Raw genomic sequence first — 20,942 nt, 5'->3', positions numbered from 1 at the left:
AGACACAGTTAACCCTGAGGCAGGGACAGATAAAGGAATCTGGAGGGAAGGGGAGATTATGTGGGGTTGTAATGATATGCTTAATCTGTTGGGGGCAGGAGATTTACACAAACTGGGACTTGTACTGGATTTAGCCAATTGGGTGTGTTTACTGGGGCAGATGCAGGATGGTCAGGGCTATACCATTCCCATGGGGATAGCCACTATGACCATTAAAGCCTCACATGCCCGCCCACCATCCCCGGCAGGGCGGGAACACATCCCTGTGTGGGCGAAGGATAACCTGGATTGTGGTGGGGCCGCATTGAGGTACTGCTGGAGGGAGGGGACCCTCCCCCACAGAAACAGTATCCTATTCCTCGGGAGACGTTGGCAGAGGTGGGGGCAACGATTGGGGAATTGGAACAGAGGGGACTGATCAGAGCAGTTGCATCCCCTTGTAATGCTGCTGTGTGGCCCGTGAGGAAGCCAAACGGTACCTGGCGCCTCACTGTGGCTTACAGGGCACTAAATGCTCTGGCCAATTCACCAGCCTCAGTGGTGGCAGCATACCCTGAAATGTAGCCCGTATGGGACCCCAATTTTGAATTTTCAGTTTTGGACATAGCGAATGGGTTTTGGTCTCTGCCACTAGCTACCTCATGTCAGTATAAAACTGCAGTCACATGGGAGGGCAGACAATTCTGCTGGACAGTCCTACCCCAGGGATATTGGGACTCCCCTGCAATTTTTCACAGATACATGAGACAGGCTCTGGAGGGGGTGGATTCAGCAAGGTGCATACAATATGTAGACGACCTGTTGCTAATGTCAGGGACAGAGGAAGAAGACAGGAAACTAACCAAGCAAGTCCTGCAAGCTTTGGCAAGAGCAGGGTTGAAGGTCAATGGGGAAAAGGCTCAGATGGGACAGACAAGAGTGACCTACTTAGGAGTGGAAGTGTCCCAGATGGGAAGGGAAATTGATAAGGGATGAGTGCAGTTGATCCAGTCCCTGCCACTGCCTACTGGTGTTAAAAACTTGCAAAGTTTTCTGGGTCTAACTGGATTTTGCAAGGATTTTGTGGCCAGTTATGCAGAAATAGCCCAGCATCTATTTGACCTAACCCGAGCCTCAACTTGGGAGTGGTCAGAAGAGTGTACTGAGGCAGTGAGAGTGCTAAAGGAAAACCTGGCCAGTGCTCCAGTGCTGGCCTCCCCGGATGGGGAGAAACTCTTTTATCTGTACCCTTTGGTATCGGACACTACCATTGGTTGTGCGTTAACACAGGAGTATGGAGCAAAGGACAGACCTGTGGCCTTTGCCTCTCGACTTTTGAGTGTTGTGGAACTTCAATATAGATGGTGTGAAAAGGTGCTCTTGTGCACCTACTGGGGGGTAGGGAAATTCAAATACCTTACGGGAATGCAGAAAGTAACAGTCCGATCTCATCATGACCCCTGTGGCTATTAAACATGCACACTATCTTACAGGGACCAGTGAGTGGGCAGCGTATTACCAAATGGTTGCTGGCTCTACAAACAGAAAACATTAAAGCAGAAGTGTTAAAGGAACCCATTTTCTGGGTAGCCAGATTACATCTGGCTGGCACCCCACACGACTGTGAAGCAAATCCAGATAAAACCCAACTTCTGGTGTTTCGGGCGGCTAACCCCAATCAGGTAAAGGAGGGGACACTGGTATGGTTTTTGGATGGAAGTTGTAGGTATCAGGGGGGACGGAAAACTGCAGGCTTAGCTGTTGTGGGAATCCGAGGCAATGAGACAGCCAGCACCATTGGTTTCTCACTAGAAGCAAGGTCAGCTCAGGAGGCAGCCTTGCTAACAGCTTTAAATGAAGCGGTCATAAATATAAAGGGAAGGGTAAACACCTTTAAATCTCTCCTGGCCAGAGGAAAAACCCTTTCACCTGTAAAGGGTTAAGAAGCTAAGATAACCTCGCTGGCACCTGACCAAAATGACCAATGAGGAGACAAGATACTTTCAAAGCTGGAGTGGGTGGGGGGGAAACAAAGGGTTCTCTCTGTCTGTGTGATGCTTTAGCCGGGACCAGCGCAGGAATGCAGGTCAGAACTCCTGTAAAGAGTCAGTAAGTAATCTAGTGAGATATGCGTTAGATTCTGTTTTGTTTAAATGGCTGATAAAATAAGCTGTGCTGAATGGAATGTATATTCCTGTTTTTGTGTCTTTTTGTAACTTAAGGTTTTGCCTAGAGGGATTCTCTATGTTTTGAATCTAATTACCCTGTAAGGTATTTACCATCCTGATTTTACAGAGGTGATTCTTTTACTTTTTCTGTAATTAAAATTCTCTTTTAAGAACCTGATTGCTTTTTCATTGTTCTTAAGATCCAAGGTATCAAAAATATAAAGGGAAGGGTAAACCCCTTTAAAATCCCTCCTGGCCAGAGGAAAAATCCTCTCACCTCTAAAGGGTTAAGAAGCTAAAGGTAACCTCGCTGGCACCTGACCAAAATGACCAATGAGGAGACAAGATACTTTCAAAAGCTGGGAGGAGGGAGAAAAACAAAGGGTCTGGGTCTGTCTGTGTGATGCTTTTGCCGGAGACAGAACAGGAATGGAGTCTTAGAACTTAGTAAGTAATCTAGCTAGGTATGTGTTAGATTATGATTTCTTTAAATGGCTGAGAAAATAGCTGTGCTGAATAGAATGAATATTCCTGTCTGTGTGTCTTTTTTGTAACTTAAGGTTTTGCCTAGAGGGATTCTCTATGTTTTGAATCTAATTACCCTGTAAGGTATTCACCATCCTGATTTTACAGAGGTGATTCTTTTCTTTTTACTTCTATTAAAAGTCTTCTTGTAAGGAAACTGAATGTTTTTTCATTGTTCTAAGATCCAAGGGTTTGGGTCTGTGGTCACCTATGCAAATTGGTGAGGATTTTTACCAAACCTTCCCCAGGAAGTGGGGTGCAAGGGTTGGGAGGATTTTGGGGGGAAAGACATTTCCAAACTCCGTTTTTTCAGGAACCCAGATAAAGTTTGGTGGTGGCAGTGGAAATCCAAGGGCAAAGGGTAAAATAATTTGTACCTTGGGGAAGTTTTAACCTAAGCTGGTAAAAGTAAGCTTAGGAGGTTTTCATGCAGGTCCCCACATCTGTACCCTAGAGTTCAGAGTGGGGAAGGAACCTTGACACAAGGGTTTGGATATGTGGTCACCTATGCAAAGTGGTGAGGATTTTTATCAAGCCTTCCCCAGGAAAGGGGGTGTAGTGCTTGGGGGGGATATTTTTTGGGGGGGAGACGTTTCCAAGTGGGCTCTTTCCCTGTTCTTTGTGTAACACTTTGGTGGTGGCAACGTTTAACCTAAGCTGGTAAGAATAAGCTTAGGAGGTTTTCATGCAGGTCCCCACATCTGTACCCTAGAGTTCAGAGTGGGGAAGGAACCTTGACAGAAGCAGATCCCAAATTTGAGGCAGAATGTTGGGTGGTGGTAGATTCATATTATGTATTTTGTGGGGTCACGTTAATGCTGAGAAGGTGGGCAGATCATCATTTCAGGGCAACAGACAGCTCCACAATCAAGCATGCTAACTGGTGGAAGTGAGTGGAGAAGCTGAGTCACTGTTTTCATAGAATCATAGAATCATAGAATATCAGGGTTGGAAGGGACCCCAGAAGGTCATCTAGTCCAACCCCCTGCTCGAAGCAGGACCAATTCCCAGTTAAATCATCCCAGCCAGGGCTTTGTCAAGCCTGACCTTAAAAACCTCTAAGGAAGGAGATTCTACCACCTCCCTAGGTAATGCATTCCAGTGTTTCACCACGTGTTTTACACGGATCAATGTGGTAAAGGTAAAGGCACACAAGAAAACAGGACCCCTAAGCAAAGGCAATAATCTGGCTGATGTAGAGGCCAAGCGGGCTGCAACAGAGGCACCCCCATAGCCCTGGGAGCCAGAAGAGAGTGTGCCTGTAGCAGTGATAACAAGAAGTGGGGTGGATACAGATCGGGGAGGGCGAATTCAAGAGTTGCAAGAATCTGACCCAGGACTGGAAGGCATCATGAAACTTGGGGACTGGCATGTGCCAAAGGTGGAACTAATGGAAGGGATTTGGTCTGATGGACCGGTCATGCTGTGCCCTCAAGGAAGCCGGATGGCTTTCTTAAGCTGGGTGCATGGGAGCTTGGCAGGGGGACACCCTGGGTTTGAGGAGGCACTGGGAACTTTAAAAAGGTTGTGCTGGAGGCCAGGAATGGCAGCTGATTAAAAATCACATCTGGAACATTGTTTGGACTGTGCCAGGCACAACCCACCACCTCACAAGGTGCTAAGGGGAGAATTAATGAGACAAGCCCCAAGGGGACCATGGGAAAGAATACAAAGTGACTACACAGGACCCCTACCACCAGATCAAAGGAAAAATCAATTCATGTTGGTGGTAGTGGATGCTTTCAGCAGCTGGATGGAAGCTTTCCCCACAAAGTATCAAACTGCCTGGGTAACTGCTGAAATACTGATAAAAGAGGTATTCATAGAATCATAGAATTCCAGGGTTGGAAGGGACCTCAGGAGGTCATCTAGTCCAACCCCCTGCTCAAAGCAGGACCAATCCCCGAGGTATTCACTTGCTGGGGGGTCCCAAAGGTGATTGACTCAGACCAAGGAGCTGCTTTCCAGTCTGATCTGTTAGGGGAGCTATCAGCCCTCACTGGAATCACACAGTTGTTCCATATTGCTTATCACCCCCAGGCTGCGGGGCAGGTGGAACGCATGAACCGCACCATTAAAAGTGAGCTAAGAAAGGGAGTGGAAATGGGAGGAAAAAACTGGTCACAGTTACTGCCCTTTGTCTTAATGAGAATAAGGGCCTGAGAATCAAAGGTCACAGGATTTTCTCCATATGAGGCTCTCATGGGAAGGCTCATGGAATGGTGGGAAAATCTACTTACCCCAGCACCTGGGGAAGTCACTACACACGGCTTAACACAAGAATGGATTTTAACTCTAATCGACCATGTAAAACAGGTACAGCTCGCGGTGGCCTGGCGAGACAAACAAGGAGCAGCAAGAGTCAAAACATGGTATGACCTTCCCAAGGAGCGTGATCTACTCACGGTGAGAGATCTAGTGATGTACAAGATTCCAGGTCAACACCATCCATTCCCAGCTCCTAAATGGAAGGGCCCCTATCTTGTCCTTGACCAATTCGGCCCCAGTCTGCTACTATTGGGTACAGAGAATGGAGGGTGAGAGTGGGCTCACTGCACGCAAATAAAAAGGTACAAACAGGGGATTGGGAAAGGGGACGTGTAAATTTTGTTATGTGTATATTACAGGTTAATTCAAAAAGGAGAAAAGGATGAAAATCCCCTGGCTCTGGATGGAACAATTCTTAGTGCTAATCACAATTGTCACATTTACAAATTCTATTCAGATCCCACGATATGAAGTGTCAAAAGGAGGAAACACATGGACGGCTACACATGCAACCTGTGGTAATAAAGCTAATGAAGACTATGAGACTCTCCCCATAGAAAGATGTATCACTAATACTCCAACAGGAATTTGGCAGTGTCGGTAGATGGTTTATGGATTAGATGGGGGAATCCCAACCCAGAGGAGAATATCAAATTTATCAGGAAATATCGCATGGTACTCCCTGGGTGCTGCCATGATTAATGATAGTGGAAAACACAGTTACCCAGCTATGGTGGTTTGTTACAGAGGGTCCAAAGATATAACCCTCTGGTCTCCTGGAGCAAATGAACCCTCTTGGGAAAATAGGGCCCCACATTTAGGGTGTGATGTTACCATATGTAACCCCAATGGTACTTCCATGGAAGATAATCCCAGAGGTTGTGATTGTTACATATTACATTGAGCGTAAAATCCCCTTTGTGATGCTGGGGGTATGATGAGTTAACTATTTTACAGAATGTAACCCTACAGTTGATATGGATGCCAAGTTGGAAGAATGCAAATTTAAAGTGGCCACAGCCTGGAGCCGAGAATATTCCCTGACAAGCAAATGTGTGGGAGCCATTGTGGGAGTGGGTGCAGCCAGCACTGTTTAACATGTCCTTTCACTCTATTCCAGGGGTGGGATGCCCCAAGGCATGGTGGGTGGACCAAATTCATCCTAATTGTAGTATGTACATCAAAGGATTGAAACAACAATTCAATTGGTGGGTGAGGGGACACACCTGGAATCGTCGTTGGAAAAGGGGATTGTGGGCAGCTGGGAACATTATGCTGGGCACATGGAATCTATGTGACGAATGGGTAACCAAGCAATTAGTAAGCCAACATGTGAGATTTCAACAACAAATTAATGAATTAATGGCACAGCAGCTGCCACAGGGTGGAGGATAGCAGAGAGGTAGATTTCAGAGTAGCAGCCGTGTTAGTCTGTATCCGCAAAAAGAACAGGAGGACTTGTGGCACCTTAGAGGTAGACTTGCAGTTAACTCATTGGGTAGGGGACCTGGTGATACGGGTGGGGGTTGGCTTCAGAAGAGTAACATGGGGAGAAGTGTGTGTAGGTATTCAGAATGCTCAGCTAATAATGTTAATGGATATTATGAGAGATGCTTGGTCAGAACAATGGCCTTCAGTACTAAATTGGGAGGCTAGCCCATAATTGAAAATAACATCCCCAACCTGTGGGAACAGTTCTTGTGTAATTGTTACTATGATACCCTGGGAAGGAAATGCAAATAAGGTGGTCCCCTTGTACCCTATGGGAGTAACTAGGGAAGGGGGAGCACTTTGGGAGCCACTAGGGAATAGGTGGGGGGGGGTGGAATGGGGTAAATTGGACTGTCATCACATTAAGCAGTTGTATATCCAGAGGAGGAATATGGATGTGCCCCTCTCCTATGACTATGGAGGAGCAGGATCAATGGCCTATTGCAAAGGGGGGCATTTAGGGGTAATGTATATGGGGTACAGTGTATTCTGTTGGGAATGGATGCAATCCTGCCATATAACACTAGGAGACAAAATCCTTCCACTATATGACCAAATTATGAAGTTCTATACACTGCCACCTGGACTAGGGTGCACCAGTGGATCAGTGGACTTAATCGTTGTAAACAATCGAACTAGCACCTACTACCCTATGTCGTACCAAGTAGTTGAATTGCTTTGGACAATACCAGATTTCACTGTGGATATTCAATGGACACACAATATGGACAAAAGTACACAAAGATTACAAGAGCAACTTTCTGCAAGCACCAACAGTTGGACACGCTTACACTACACATTACAGGATGGTGCTGACAAAATTTTAACCCTCTCAAGGGAGGAGAAGCCGCGTTTTTGGTGGTGGCCGGGATGTTGGACCATACTGCAGTGGTCAGGACTTTCTGTGTTCCTGTGGATTATCATAGCAGCTGGTGTATTGTTAACAGTATTTGTGTTATGTTGCATATGGAAACAACCAAGGGGGGCATAATCCCCTAGAGAACAGCCACTAATGATAACCTATAAGTAGTGTAGTAAGCCCTCCCCCTCAGAGTACTAGACAACCCGGACCCAACCTTCTCAGGCCTACTATACTGGGAAGTCTGGAACACTAATTGGAATAGGTGTGGTATGCCCGTACGAGAGAAGGTGCAGGGTACGGAGCTACACAAGGGGCAGTGGGACAGATGGAGCATCGACACCTTGATGCCTGGCCCTATCAGGAAGTGTGTCACCATATGTCCTATGCTTTTCCAGGGGTACCTGGGCAGGAGGATCCCAAAAGGAAAAAAAAGAGGGTGGAGTGTTAGGATATAGATATTCAGGCCTGTCTATAAAGGCCTGTACTTTAATAATTTAGGCATATGTTTGTTATACCAATAAATTAAAAACCAGCAATAAATTAAAAACCAGCAGGATTTTATTAAAGAGGAAAAGGCAAAATACCACATTTATTGTGAATACAGAAAGAATCACAGTAAGCAGTTAGTTATATCTATAACATTCCATTCAATCTCATATTTATTCACACATTCATTCCTACAAACACACACACACAGGTTCTGCAAGGTTGTTATCATCGTTACCAGCCTTAGAGTTGCTCATGCCAAGCCATTGGCCAGGTGGCCTGGACATGAGGAGGGAGCAGGGCCTTGTCAGATGCTCATCTGATGTTCCTGGAAGTTGGTTTGCAGAATCAGACCCCCCAAAGTTCTCACTTTCTAGAGTCCATTTTTATAGGAGTTTCTTCTTATGCCAGTCTATGGGAATTGCTTCATCATGCTGTTGCTGAATCAATCAGCAGATAGCGCATTCCTGACGGCTCCGTGCTGCTAGATGTTATCTTGTTCTTTGGTTCTCCCATTCTTGAGGCTGTTGGGTGGATTCCAGTCTGCCCTCCGGGGGTCCTCTGGTTATTTCCACTTGACGCCTTCTTCAGCCGATGGACACTGGATTCTTAGGCTGGCACCTCCCTGATCATTCAGTTATTATCCACACCAAGCATCCATCCACATACATCCTCTGTCTCTATTTTAATCACAATTGTTAATACAACAAAAGGGCGGGGAGTCTCTGGGTGCTGTTTCTGTTGTTACAGAGTATTGCTTTGCGTCTCTCTCTGTGTGAATTGCTTTGAGAACAGACTCTGTCTTAGAATGTACTAACACAATTAGCAGCTTGCAAGTTTCACACATAGAGGGAGAGAAACAGTACCAAAAACCAAGAGACCTCTTCATTAGTAATACCCTGGAATTTAAACTATGGGGAATCAAACTCATTTGTGATTTTCATACAGAACTTCTTTAATATGATCCAACATGTCTATCACTTGGCTAGTTATAGAGGTATAAAAGAAAGAATCAAAATTACTGTCTGCCAGTGTAAGGGCCTTCTCTTACTGTGACAGTCTGAGGCCCTGTTCTTAGGCTAAGGCCTTTGGCTAAGCAGCAGAGGCAGCCATAAGCTGAGAAGCGACCGGTCACCTCCTCCCATTCCAAACTAGTCACATTGAAATCAGGTGCTATTGGGCTGTTAGGAATACAGTCCTGTCCTGATAACGCCTATTGCCTCCTGAGAAAGATGGTTAAAGAAAACTTAGTTTGATAGCATTCTGTCTGGCAAGAAATCACTTCTCAATGTTGTGGTTGTGAAACCCTCGTTTCTCTATTGTTTTATCTTTATGGCCCCCACTTTTCTATTGTTAATCTGTCTGGTTCTCTAATTGTTTCTGTCTGCTGTCTAATTAATTTTGGTAGGGGTAAGTTAATTAGGGAAGTGGGATATAATTGGTTAGAGAATTATGTTACAATAGGTTAGGATTGGTTATAGATAGATTTCAGTAAAATGATTGGTTAAAGTATAGCTGAGAATATTACTATATAAATTAGGGGAAAACAGGAAGTAAGTTGGGATTCGAAAATAAGGAAAAAGGAACTTGTATTTAAGCTTGCTGGAAGTTCACCCCAACAAACATCGAATTATTTTCACCTTCGGACTTCGGGTATTGTTGCTCTCTATTCATGCGAGAAGGACCAGGGAAGTGAGAGAGTGAAGGAATAAGTCCTCTAAGGCATCTTAAAAGCCCTCTGTTAGTGCAGCTGTGGCTTTCTGTGCACAGAGACCCAGACACCTCAAGGTCTGCTGGTCTTCAGGGAAATGGGGAACGTCTGTACTTTGGAATGTGCAGCTGTTGTCTTAAGTGGAGCAGCTGCAAACAGCATCTTCAGGTAGGTACCATGGCTTAGCTGGCTAAAGCACCTGCCCACTAAACAAGTGATCCTGGGTTCAACTCCCAGTGGCGTTTTGCTGTATGCATTTGTTCTCCTTTCCTATGTCTTTTTGGGGAACATGAGAGCTCCATCAGTAATCCAAGCAATTGCTCATCAAAGAAAAGTCTAATTTGCAGAGGAACATTGGAAATCAAATTTAATTTTGGTCAGGTGCCAGCGAGGTTATCCTAGCTTCTTAACCCTTTACAGGTGAAAGGGTTTTTCCTCTGGCCAGGAGGGATTTTAAAGGTGTTCACCCTTCCCTTTATATTTATGACAGCATTAAAGGACGGTTGCCATTTATTAGAGCCCCAATTTATATTGTGCGCACAAAGAGAGGTTTGAATGTGTAACAGGTAGTTTGGTAAATCTTGGTTATTCTATTTTTGTAAGAGGTTCCTGTCCACCTCCAGTAGAGTTTTCAGTCCCATACTATGCAACTTACTTTCCAAATGTAACACAAACTAGTCCATTCCTCTTAAGTGGATGTGGTTCTTGTTCTTCTGAACATTGTAGCCCATGGAGATCAAGGACCTGCAAATGTGCATTGATATTATACCTTTGTTTAATGGATGAAAACATAAACAAGACACTTAGAGGATTGAAACTGATTTCAGCTGAGGGACATGTTTGCTAGGTTTTTATGCGTTTGCACAGAAAATGTTGAGTGTTTCCATTCATTTCAAGCATCCCCATTCACTGGAACTCCAGAACATAATGGAAATGGATATGCAAAAATTTTTGTTAAAGGATCAGGTTTCTAACGGAGACCTTGGATTTGAACTTAAGCTGCAATCAAACTTTCTACCACTGAGCTATACCCCCATGACAATCATATTTGATTAAACTTTATATATACATGTAAACACAAGAGCTTGCACACCCACTGACATAGCTTCTCCCACTGACATAGCTACCACCTCTCGGGGAGATGGATTAACTACACGGATGGGACAGCTCTCTCCCATCCCCTTAGAGCATCTTCAGCAATTATAAGTAAGTAGGAAATAACCTACTGAATGGACAGTAACCAATTTATCAAATATTGCTGTGTCTGTATTCAAATATGGGTAACTGGACAGTGAACAAGACTGTTTTGAATAACATGTACCTCAGTTAGGATGCAGTGTCATTGACCCCAGATTGTGACTGGTCCCAAAAGGGAATTTGTCTTGACACATTGACGATTCACTATTGTTATATTATACTCTAAGGGAAATGCCAATTAGATATTTATTACTAATAAGGTTAGGCAACTTTCTCTCTCTTTGTTTTTTAATGTTCTTTAGTGAATTGTTACGGTAGTTGCTATATAACGCTGCTAAGCAGTACAAATAATTTCTTTAAGAAAGTGTTTTTTCCTTGCCTTCATACTGTTTCCTGAAATTGATTTATTAATTTTTACTTGTGTTTGGTTAAAAAGTTTATTGGTGCACGTTTATTTTAAATGGTGTACTGTTTCCTCAGTAGCCAGGCCCTTAACACCATGAATTATAGTTTCAGAGACAGTTTCTGCTGCCCAGTGGCCAAAACAGTTAATTCCCCTCCCCCAAATGGGTGTGCAGAGACGTGCCAGCAGCGCTCAGGTGGCTCTCTGCCCACTACACCTCCATCCCTCCATGCCGCGCCGCTCCCAGAAGTGGCCGGCATGTCCCTGCGTCCCCTGGGGGGTGCGTCTCCATGAGCTGCCCCCATCCCTGGTACCAACTCTGCAGCTCCCATTGGCCAGAAACTGCAGCCAATAGGAGCTGTGGCGGGAGAGCATGCAGGCAGTGGTGCACGGAGACCCCCTGCCCCCCTACCTAGGAGTCGCTGCTGGAGGGGTCATTTTGTGAGCCACGCTGCCCAAGATAAGTGCCACCCCCCTGACTCCCTCCTGCACCCCAACCCCCTGCCCCAGTGCACAGCCCGCACCCTGCACCCAATTTCCTCCCAGAGCCCACATTTCTCAACCCCCCCACCCCAATCCTCTGTCCCGCCCACAGCCCGCACCCCACACCCAAACTTACTCCCAGAGCCCACACTCTTCACCCCCGCCCACACCCCAACCCCCTGTCCCAGCCCAGAGCTCACATCCACCACCCAAACTCCCTTCTGCCTGGCCCCCGCAACCCCTTCTGCACCCCAACCCCCTGTGCCAATCAAGGTACCTCACTTTATGTTCATTTACTTCCCACTACTTATAATATAGGAGGAGGTTGAAGGGAAAAAAATGAAAAATGGGGGGAGATAGGAGAGAATGTTCTTTTTCTTGGATGGGTCCAGAGGGGGCCCCCCCGAAATGAAGCTGTGCACAGGGCCCCACTGGGGTTTCCTATATCCCATTCACTCTAGCCAGCACCTGGCCCCTCGCAAGCTGTCATGGGCACCCCCAGCTTGGCCAGAAAGAAGCAGTGGTTCTCACTGGAACAAGTCTGCCCACGGCTCGCTGGCAACTTCCAAGCCCACCACAGCACACCATCTTGCCCAGAAAGAAGCCCACTCAGCCTCACTATTGCTTATTTTCCTTCCACCCAGAACCCAGCTTCTTCTCCTGGACTACAAGTAGGCATCCCTGGGAAGCCAAGCGGCAGGCATAGGATTCTACCTCCCAGCAGCCAACTCCACCTCCCCAGGCTTTGGCAGAATGAATGGTGGTGCTCTACTAACCCCACTTAGCCGCACTGAGGCACTTAGCTTCTGCCCTGCCTTCCTCAGCATGACTCTCCTCTTTTGCCCCATTCCTGCCTCACTCCCTCCTTGGCAAGTCACTCAAGGGAGGCCATCAGGAAGAGCCGGCCTCCGTAGGCCAACCTCCAAGGGCAGAGGAGGCCAAGCTACAAGGCTCCAAAAGGTGACTGGCCTAGATGCTCTAGCTTTCCCTGGTTGATGCCAAGGTGCTTTGTCAGTGCATTTCACCACCCTCTGTTCTGCAGGGCTTGGGTTATCCCAGGGACAGGCCAGTGGCAGAAGGAGGAGCATGTTGCGGGACAACTAGATGTGCTGGGAAAAGTAAGCCATCATGTTTCTGCCAGGGTTCGAACCAAGGCCTTTCGCATGTTAGGCAAATGTGATAAACCACTTCACTAAAGAAACTCTGTCGCAGTACTCTGCCCCTTTCTTCAAATTCCATCCACTTTGCTGGCGCTCACTCTGGCACACACTGATGGGCAAACCTGGAGAAAGTGGTGGCAGTCCTTTGATAGGTCAGCTGGTAGAGCAAAGGACTGGAGCCGGCGCTCAGGAAGTCATCCTTATGTCACCCTTGTGACTCCAGCTTGAAGGAGAGCTTCTTTTTCTTCCCCTTGCTGAGAAAGAGCAAGAGAAGAAAGCTCAGGTGGGCCAACTTGGTGCACAAGTCCACCTACTTTTCCTGCTGGAAAGCCTGAAATGAGGGACTCGTGATGGGTAAAGGTAGTGCTGCGTTTCCAGAAAACAGCCCACCCCTGCACACAAAAGAACCAGAGTATACACTGAAGCCTGGGATTGCACCAGGGACCTCTAGAGCTTCAATCTAATGCTTTCCCCACTGAGCTACTTTGGCACCACCAGAGCACCTTTTTGGCCTGCTGCTTCTCTGTCGGGGATGTTTTTATCAGCCATGGCACACAAAACGGACATCATTGTGAGTGGCCCACGAAGGCAAGATGAATTTTTGCCTGATTTGCTCAGCTTGACTTGCTTCCTCCCCCCATTCCTGCCTTAGTTCCTGGGTTACCTGGTCGCTCAAGGCAACTGAGGCCCAGTGGCACGGGGAGGAAGTTGGTCAGCTAGACCCCGGCAGCAAGAGTCCTGCCGCCACTTACCACCCCACCCTGTTGTCCCAGCTTCACCTACTGGCTGCCAGGGACTTGGTGCCCAGCAGCACAGCAGGAGGTGGACAGAGTCACCCTCACCAGAGGAGGCTCTGGCCACCTCTTTTCCTCTCTCTGGGCTCCTGGCTCATCTTGCTGGCTGACAGGGATTTTGGGGTGCAGGAGCGCAGGGAGAGGGAAGGGCAAAGTCAGCAGCCGCCTCCCTCACATGCGGGAAAATCGGCTTGACCTGCTGGCCCTGCATACTAAGTCACCAGGCCTCCAGCTCGCCCCATTCGACTTAATGGGTTGACCTGATGGCCAGAATTCTTTCCGGCTGGGATTTACCCCCAAAGGTACCCTACACGGGTTCAGGGTCCCCTACAGTACAGACCACACAGGAAGGCTTAATGCTCGAGCTGCAGCACGTGCTGGGCAGCCTTAAGGCTGGACTCCCCAAGGCAGGAGAGAAGAAGAAGACTTGGCCCCTGGAGGAGCAGGCCGGGGCCTCCTGCATCCCATTCACTCACAGCCAGCCCCCCACACCCACTCTCAAGCCATCAATGGTGCCGCCAAGTTGTCCAGAAAGGAGAAGTGGTTCTCACTGGAACAAGTCCACCCACGGCTCGCAGGCAGCTCCCAAGGCCACCACAGCACACCATCATGGCCAGAAAGGAGCCCACGCGGACTCACCATTGCTTCTTTTCCTTCCATTTGCAACCCCGCTTCTCCTCCTGGGCTGCAAGTAGCCATCCCTGGGCTGCCAAGAGGCAGGCACAGGATTCTACCTCCCAGCAGCCAACTGCACCCCCATGGGTTCGGCCCTTGGAAGGGCAGGCGGGGGCTTCCTGGATCCCAGCTGCTCACAGCCAGCCCAACCCCCGCCTCCAAAGCCATCAATCACGCCCCTGGGTCGGCCACAAAGGAGGAGTGGTTCTCGCTGCCCCACGTGTGGCAGGGAGCCTCTCAAGCCCATCACCGCACCCCCAGCTTGGCCAGAAAAGAGCACTGGCACGCACACTCAGATTCAGCTTTGCTTGCTGAAGCTCTGGCTTGGTGAAAGGACAATTCACAGGAAGAAGCTGGCAGATTTCTTCCCCTTTCTAGGCACCAAAGCATGAACGTTGTTTTCCTTGTAGCCCTTTGCTTTATTGTTAACGCCTCCCCCTTGGTCTGAATTTTGCTGCGTTCAGTATCTCAACACGGGTAGGCTTTGATGAGTAAGGGCCATTTTGTTTCCCATTCAACCTGCCTCACATACAGATGAGACCTCTTTCCTTCACCATGTTCCCTGCCTCTGTGTGTGTCCATTCACACCCCATCCATTCTTCCACACTCCATCTGCACACATTCCCTTCCCAGGGAGGAGGGCTTAGTGCCCAGATCTCTGGTTAACGTCTTGTCAAGGTGTCACTTAAATTTCAAAAACCCTAGAAGATCCTGGCAGCCCCCAGCTCTTCCTGCTCCCCCTCTCCCTGGGCAGTTTACCTGGGCTGCAAAACCTCCCCAGTCACTTTGACATCACAAAGAGACTGTGGGTTTCCCAGGTAATAGGTAATGCAACCCTCTCTGCAGGGGCCTGGCTGCAGGGGCCTGGCCTGGCCTGAGCATGGCCAGAGAGGGTCTACTCTACACACTAAGCATGGGATCCAACTCAGGTTTGAGCCCAGGTCCCAAGTCCCAAGTCTGTGCAGACACAAATCAGTCCGACTTGGGTCAGCAGGCACTCAGGTCCTAGGACACAGCTAGGGCCGATGATCAGATCCCAAACCCAGTCCCGGTCGTTGCACAGTGGGGATGCAGGTCAAGCGGCAGATCCAAGTCAGAATGGCTGCGTAGGGCAGTGTGGGCATGTAACACAACGCCCACCCCCCACCCAAGTCCTTAGTGGTGGATCAGGCAGCAGAGGATCGTTGGATCCCAATGGCTGTGAAAGCAGGCGAAGGCTGCAGCGAGTTGGGATCTCCAGTCGTCTCAGACTTTCCCTGCCGCTAGGCCCCAGACCTCCTGCTTGTCATGATCATGCAGTCACTGCTGGCACACCAGCTGCCGCACATTAAAAGAAAACACGTGCAGGCTTCTACCACGCCCTGAAGGGGTGTCTCAAGAAAACTGATGTGGACATCCCAAGTAGGGCGACCAGATGTCCTGATCATATAGGGACAGTCCCGATACTTGGGGCTTTGTCTTTTATAGGCGCCTATGACCACCCACCCCGTCCCAATTTTTCATACTTGCTAACTGGTCACCTATTCACAAGATGGGAGGAGCAAGCCACCAACTGACCTCAATGGTGCCACATCCTCCCTCAGGCAAGTGGCCTGCTTCGAGGAGAAGCGCCTTCCCCTCAAAGTGGAGTGCCCCAGGGGTCGGTCCTGGGGCCGGTTTTGTTCAATATCTTCATAAATGATCTGGAGGATGGTGTGGATTGCACTCTCAGCAAATTTGCAGATGATACTAAACTGGGAGGAGTGGTAGATACGCTGGAGGGGAGGGATAGGATACAGAAGGACCTAGACAAATTGGAGGATTGGGCCAAAAGAAATCTGATGAGGTTCAATAAGGATAAGTGCAGGGTCCTGCACTTAGGATGGAAGAATCCAATGCACCGCTACAGACTAGGGACCGAATGGCTAGGCAGCAGTTCTGCGGAAAAGGACCTAGGGGTGACAGTGGACGAGAAGCTGGATATGAGTCAACAGTGTGCCCTTGTTGCCAAGAAGGCCAATGGCATTTTGGGATGTATAAGTAGGGGCATAGCCAGCAGATCGAGGGATGTGATCGTTCCCCTCTATTCGACACTGGTGAGGCCTCATCTGGAGTACTGTGTCCAGTTTTGGGCCCCACACTACAAGAAGGATGTGGATAAATTGGAGAGAGTCCAGCGAAGGGCAACAAAAATGATTAGGGGTCTAGAGCACATGACTTATGAGGAGAGGCTGAGGGAGCTGGGATTGTTTAGTCTGCAGAAGAGAAGAATGAGGGGGGATTTGATAGCTGCTTTCAACTACCTGAAAGGGGGTTCCAAAGAGGATGGCTCTAGACTGTTCTCAATGGTAGCAGATGACAGAACGAGGAGTAATGGTCTCAAGTTGCAATGGGGGAGGTTTAGATTGGATATTAGGAAAAACTTTTTCACTAAGAGGGTGGTGAAACACTGGAATGCGTTACCTAGGGAGGTGGTAGAATCTCCTTCCTTAGAGGTTTTTAAGGTCAGGCTTGACAAAGCCCTGGCTGGGATGATTTAACTGGGAATTGGTCCTGCTTCGAGCAGGGGGTTGGACTAGATGACCTTCTGGGGTCCCTTCCAACCCTGATATTCTATGATTCTATGATTCTATGATTCTACCCAAAGAGAGACGAAGTCTGAGACCTCCCAGCCCTGCAGCAAGGGAAGCAAGAGATTTCCATAGCCTCTGCCCTCAGTGCCTATCGGAACCATAGCAACACCCATGGGCACCTGGGGGTGAAGGTCGGGTGGTTCGCCTGGCTGCTCTGTGCTACACCAGCTCTCTTCCGGTGCCCAGCAGCACCAAGCGCCCCACAGCGTGGAGGCAAGTGCTGAAGGTGCTTCAGCTGCTCGGCCCCCTGGGAGCTCACCCTGCTGGGTTCCGGTGACCCCTCGGACACCCAGCTAAAGCGAAGAGGCCTTGGCTAGGGCTGGCCCAAAGGAAAGGTTGCCAATTGCCTACACCTCAAGGTCAAGCACTGCAGTTCCCATCTTGGCCCCTAGGGCTGTCCAACAGAGGGGTTCGGCTTCTTAAGGTCAGGCTTGACAAAGCCCTGGCTGGGATGATTTAACTGGGAATTGGTCCTGCTTCGAGCAGGGGGTTGGACTAGATGACCTTCTGGGGTCCCTTCCAACCCTGATATTCTATGATTCTATGATTCAAAGCCAAAAAGAGAGAGAAAAGGAAGGAAAAAGAAATAACTTTCTCCCAGCAGGCAGCTGACCTGCCGGGAAATGTCTGTACCTACTGCAGGTGGATCTGTGGTTCCAGGCTCCAAATCCTGTGTCATCTCAGGACCCACATGTAAATCCATGCTGGAGATCATCCTCGAATCAAGGGATCGCTGGTGGTGGCAGACATGTAACATGACTGTGAGACCTGGGTCAAACACGTGTAAGCCCAGGTTCACAATGCAGTGGGGATGGTAAAACATGGGCTTGGAAACAACCAGTCCTCAGGCACAGGTCACACAGAGGTTTGAGAGAGGTGTCACCCTTGAACCCTTCTGGTTTTTCTCTTCTTGTTGGGTTTCTTAGAACCACTAAGAGCTGTAGGTTTGTCACAGGACAAACAGCCCTTGTTTGTCTCTGAGGCAAGCTAGTTTGGGGCTGGCTGGATGAGGAAAGAGAAGGGCAGAAAGATTATTGTAGAAGAGAGGCTGAGTGAGAAGCATTTGGGCTCATTGCACATCCAGCACTGATCGATAGCACTTCTGATTCTTCTCGTGAGACAAAGGCCGCCTTCTCAGACCCAGCAAATTACATGTAGAAAAGGGGGTGGACATTTTTATATGGCATTTCCTCAATTTTTTAGAAAGGAAAATTGAACAAATAGAAATTCCATTCTGATCAGCTGTATTGACCAGCCAGTGTGTGATCAGAAAAGCAGGGCCTTTAGATCCACCACAGAGATGACTGCCATGTCAACTCATAGAGTAGCAGCCATAGTAGGCTGTTATCCTCTACGTAGACTGGCCATTGGTTTGGGGAGTGGGGAATGAGACACAAATACACTTCCAGGGAATTTCACAGCTATTTGCTATCCGCTGGGGAATGTAGAAAATGCACTATCCAAGCGCTGCAGTATCCCTATGCATCTCCAATAATTCCCATGATCTGCCCCCCTCCACATGTTCCTAACTCCCTTACACCCTCAGTGGCTCCTGGCTCTGTCTCCTCCCTGCTCCTCACCCCTTTGCACTTGGATTAGGCTGTTGATTCCTCCTATTCCACCCTGCTTGGTGCCAGAATTGGAATCCTGGAGAGCACTGGAGACTAGAGACACACTCCCCGCTCTCCTTGCTGGTGCTCGGTACCACACCAAACCCTGGTGTCCTCTCCATGGCTGCAGCGTAGAGGGAGCCCAGTGAGATGGGATGAGAGTTAAGGAGATGGTGGAAGGCAGACAGTTTGCAAGGGAGGAATTCTCTCTTTCTCTACTTTCTGTTCTTTCCTTTCCAGGATGGCAGCTTCTATTTCAGATGAGACGGTGACTGAGAATGCAGGAGGTTTCAGAGCAGAAAGATCCCGTGAGCTCAGGGGAAACTGCTCCCATCCCAAATTCCATCCCAGCTGGGGTCTGCTAGATGGGAGGGACCCAGAGCTCTGCTTGCAGCCAGAGCTTGAGCATCTACACTGCAATTAAATGGCCTGAGCCCTGTGAACCCGAGTCAGCTGGCACAGGCCAGCCCTTGGGTTTTTAATTGCAGTGTAGACATGCCCTGAGCCCCTGTGCAGGGCTGTACTTGTAGCTACAGCCCTGAAGGGATGGTGCCACCACGTGGCTGGTTTATCCATTCCCCGCTGGGGTGCTTTTACAGGGAAACACATTTTCTCTGCAGGGAGCCACGAGCAGAAAAACCTGTCTCTGGCTGTCTGAGCTACAGCTTTAGGCCTCCTGGAAACTCTCTTTTGTGCATCTGCAGCCTCTTCCTGTCCCCTCCCCCAACCTGGCCGCAGGTGCCAGCCGGCCCTGGTACCTTGTCTTGCCTTGGTTCCTAGTTGTGTTCTCTTGGCATAAATCCCCCAGCTGAGGCAGAGTTCTGGGGGTTTTGGGAGGAGGGTGTTTGGTGTTTGTTTCAGAGTAACAGCCGTGTTAGTCTGTATTCGTAAAAAGAAAAAAGAAAAGGAGGACTTGTGGCACCTTAGAGACTAACCAGTTTATTTGAGCATGAGCTTTTGTGAGCTACAGCTCACTTCATCGGATGCATAGCATATCGTGGAAACTGCAGAAGACATTATATACACACAGAGACCATGAAACAAAACTTCCTCCCACCCCACTGTCCTGCTGCTAACAGCTTATCTAAAGTGATCATCAAGTGATCATCAAGGAAGGCCATTTCCAGCACAAATCAAGGTTTTCTCACTCTTCCCCCCCCACACACACACACACAGACACACATACAAACTCACTCTCCTGCTGGTAATAGCCCATCCCTCTTTGAAACCTCTCTTTATAATGCGCATGATAATCAAGGTGGGTCATTTCCAGCACTAATCCAGGTTTTCTCACCACCCCCCCCACACACACACACACCCCCTCCAAAAACCACACACACAAACTCACTCTCCTGCTGGCAATAGCTCATCTTACAATGTGCACAGCAATAATCCAAGTTTAACCAGAACGTCTTGGGGGGGGGGGGGGGTTTGTAGGAAAAAAACAAGGGGAGATAGGCTACCTTGCATAATGACTTAGCCACTCCCAGTCTCTATTCAAGCCCAAATTAATAGTATCCAATTTGCAAATGAATTCCAATTCAGCAGTTTCTCGCTGGAGTCTGGATTTGAAGTTTTTTTGCTTTAAGATAGCGACCCTCATGTCTGTGATTGCGTGACCAGAGAGATTGAAGTGTTCTCCGACTGGTTTATGAATGTTATAATTCTTAACATCTGATTTGTGTCCATTTATTCTTTTACGTAGAGACTGTCCAGTTTGACCAATGTACATGGCAGAGGGGCATTGCTGGCACATGATGGCATATATCACATTGGTGGATGTGCAGGTGAACGAGCCTCTGATAGTGTGGCTGATGTTGTTAGGCCCTGTGATGGTGTTCCCTGAATAGATATGTGGGCACAGTTGGCAACGGGCTTTGTTGCAAGGATAGGTTCCTGGGTTAGTGGTTCTGTTGTGTGGTATGTGGTTGTTGGTGAGTATTCGCTTCAGGTTGGGGGGCTGTCTGTAGGCAAGGACTGGCCTGTCTCCCAAGATTTGTGAGAGTGATGGGTCATCCTTCAGGATAGGTTGTAGATCCTTAATAATGCGTTGGAGGGGTTTTAGTTGGGGGCTGAAGGTGACGGCTAGTGGCGTTCTGTTATTTTCTTTGTTAGGCCTGTCCTGTAGTAGGTGACTTCTGGGAACTCTTCTGGCTCTGTCAATCTGTTTCTTCACTTCCGCAGGTGGGTATTGTAGTTGTAAGAATGCTTGATAGAGATCTTGTAGGTGTTTGTCTCTGTCTGAGGGGTTGGAGCAAATGCGGTTGTATCGCAGAGCTTGGCTGTAGACGATGGATCGTGTGGTGTGGTCAGGGTGAAAGCTGGAGGCATGTAGGTAGGAATAGGGGTCAGTAGGTTTCCGGTATAGGGTGGTGTTGATGTGACCATCGTTTATTAGCACTGTAGTGTCCAGGAAGTGGATCTCATGTGTGGACTGGACCAGGCTGAGGTTGATGGTGGGATGGAAATTGTTGAAATCATGGTGGAATTCCTCAAGGGCTTCTTTTCCATGGGTCCA

This window comes from Natator depressus, chromosome 28 (assembly GCF_965152275.1).
Source record: "Natator depressus isolate rNatDep1 chromosome 28, rNatDep2.hap1, whole genome shotgun sequence".
Taxonomy (NCBI): Eukaryota; Metazoa; Chordata; order Testudines; family Cheloniidae; genus Natator; species Natator depressus.
This window is presented reverse-complemented; position numbering follows the sequence as displayed.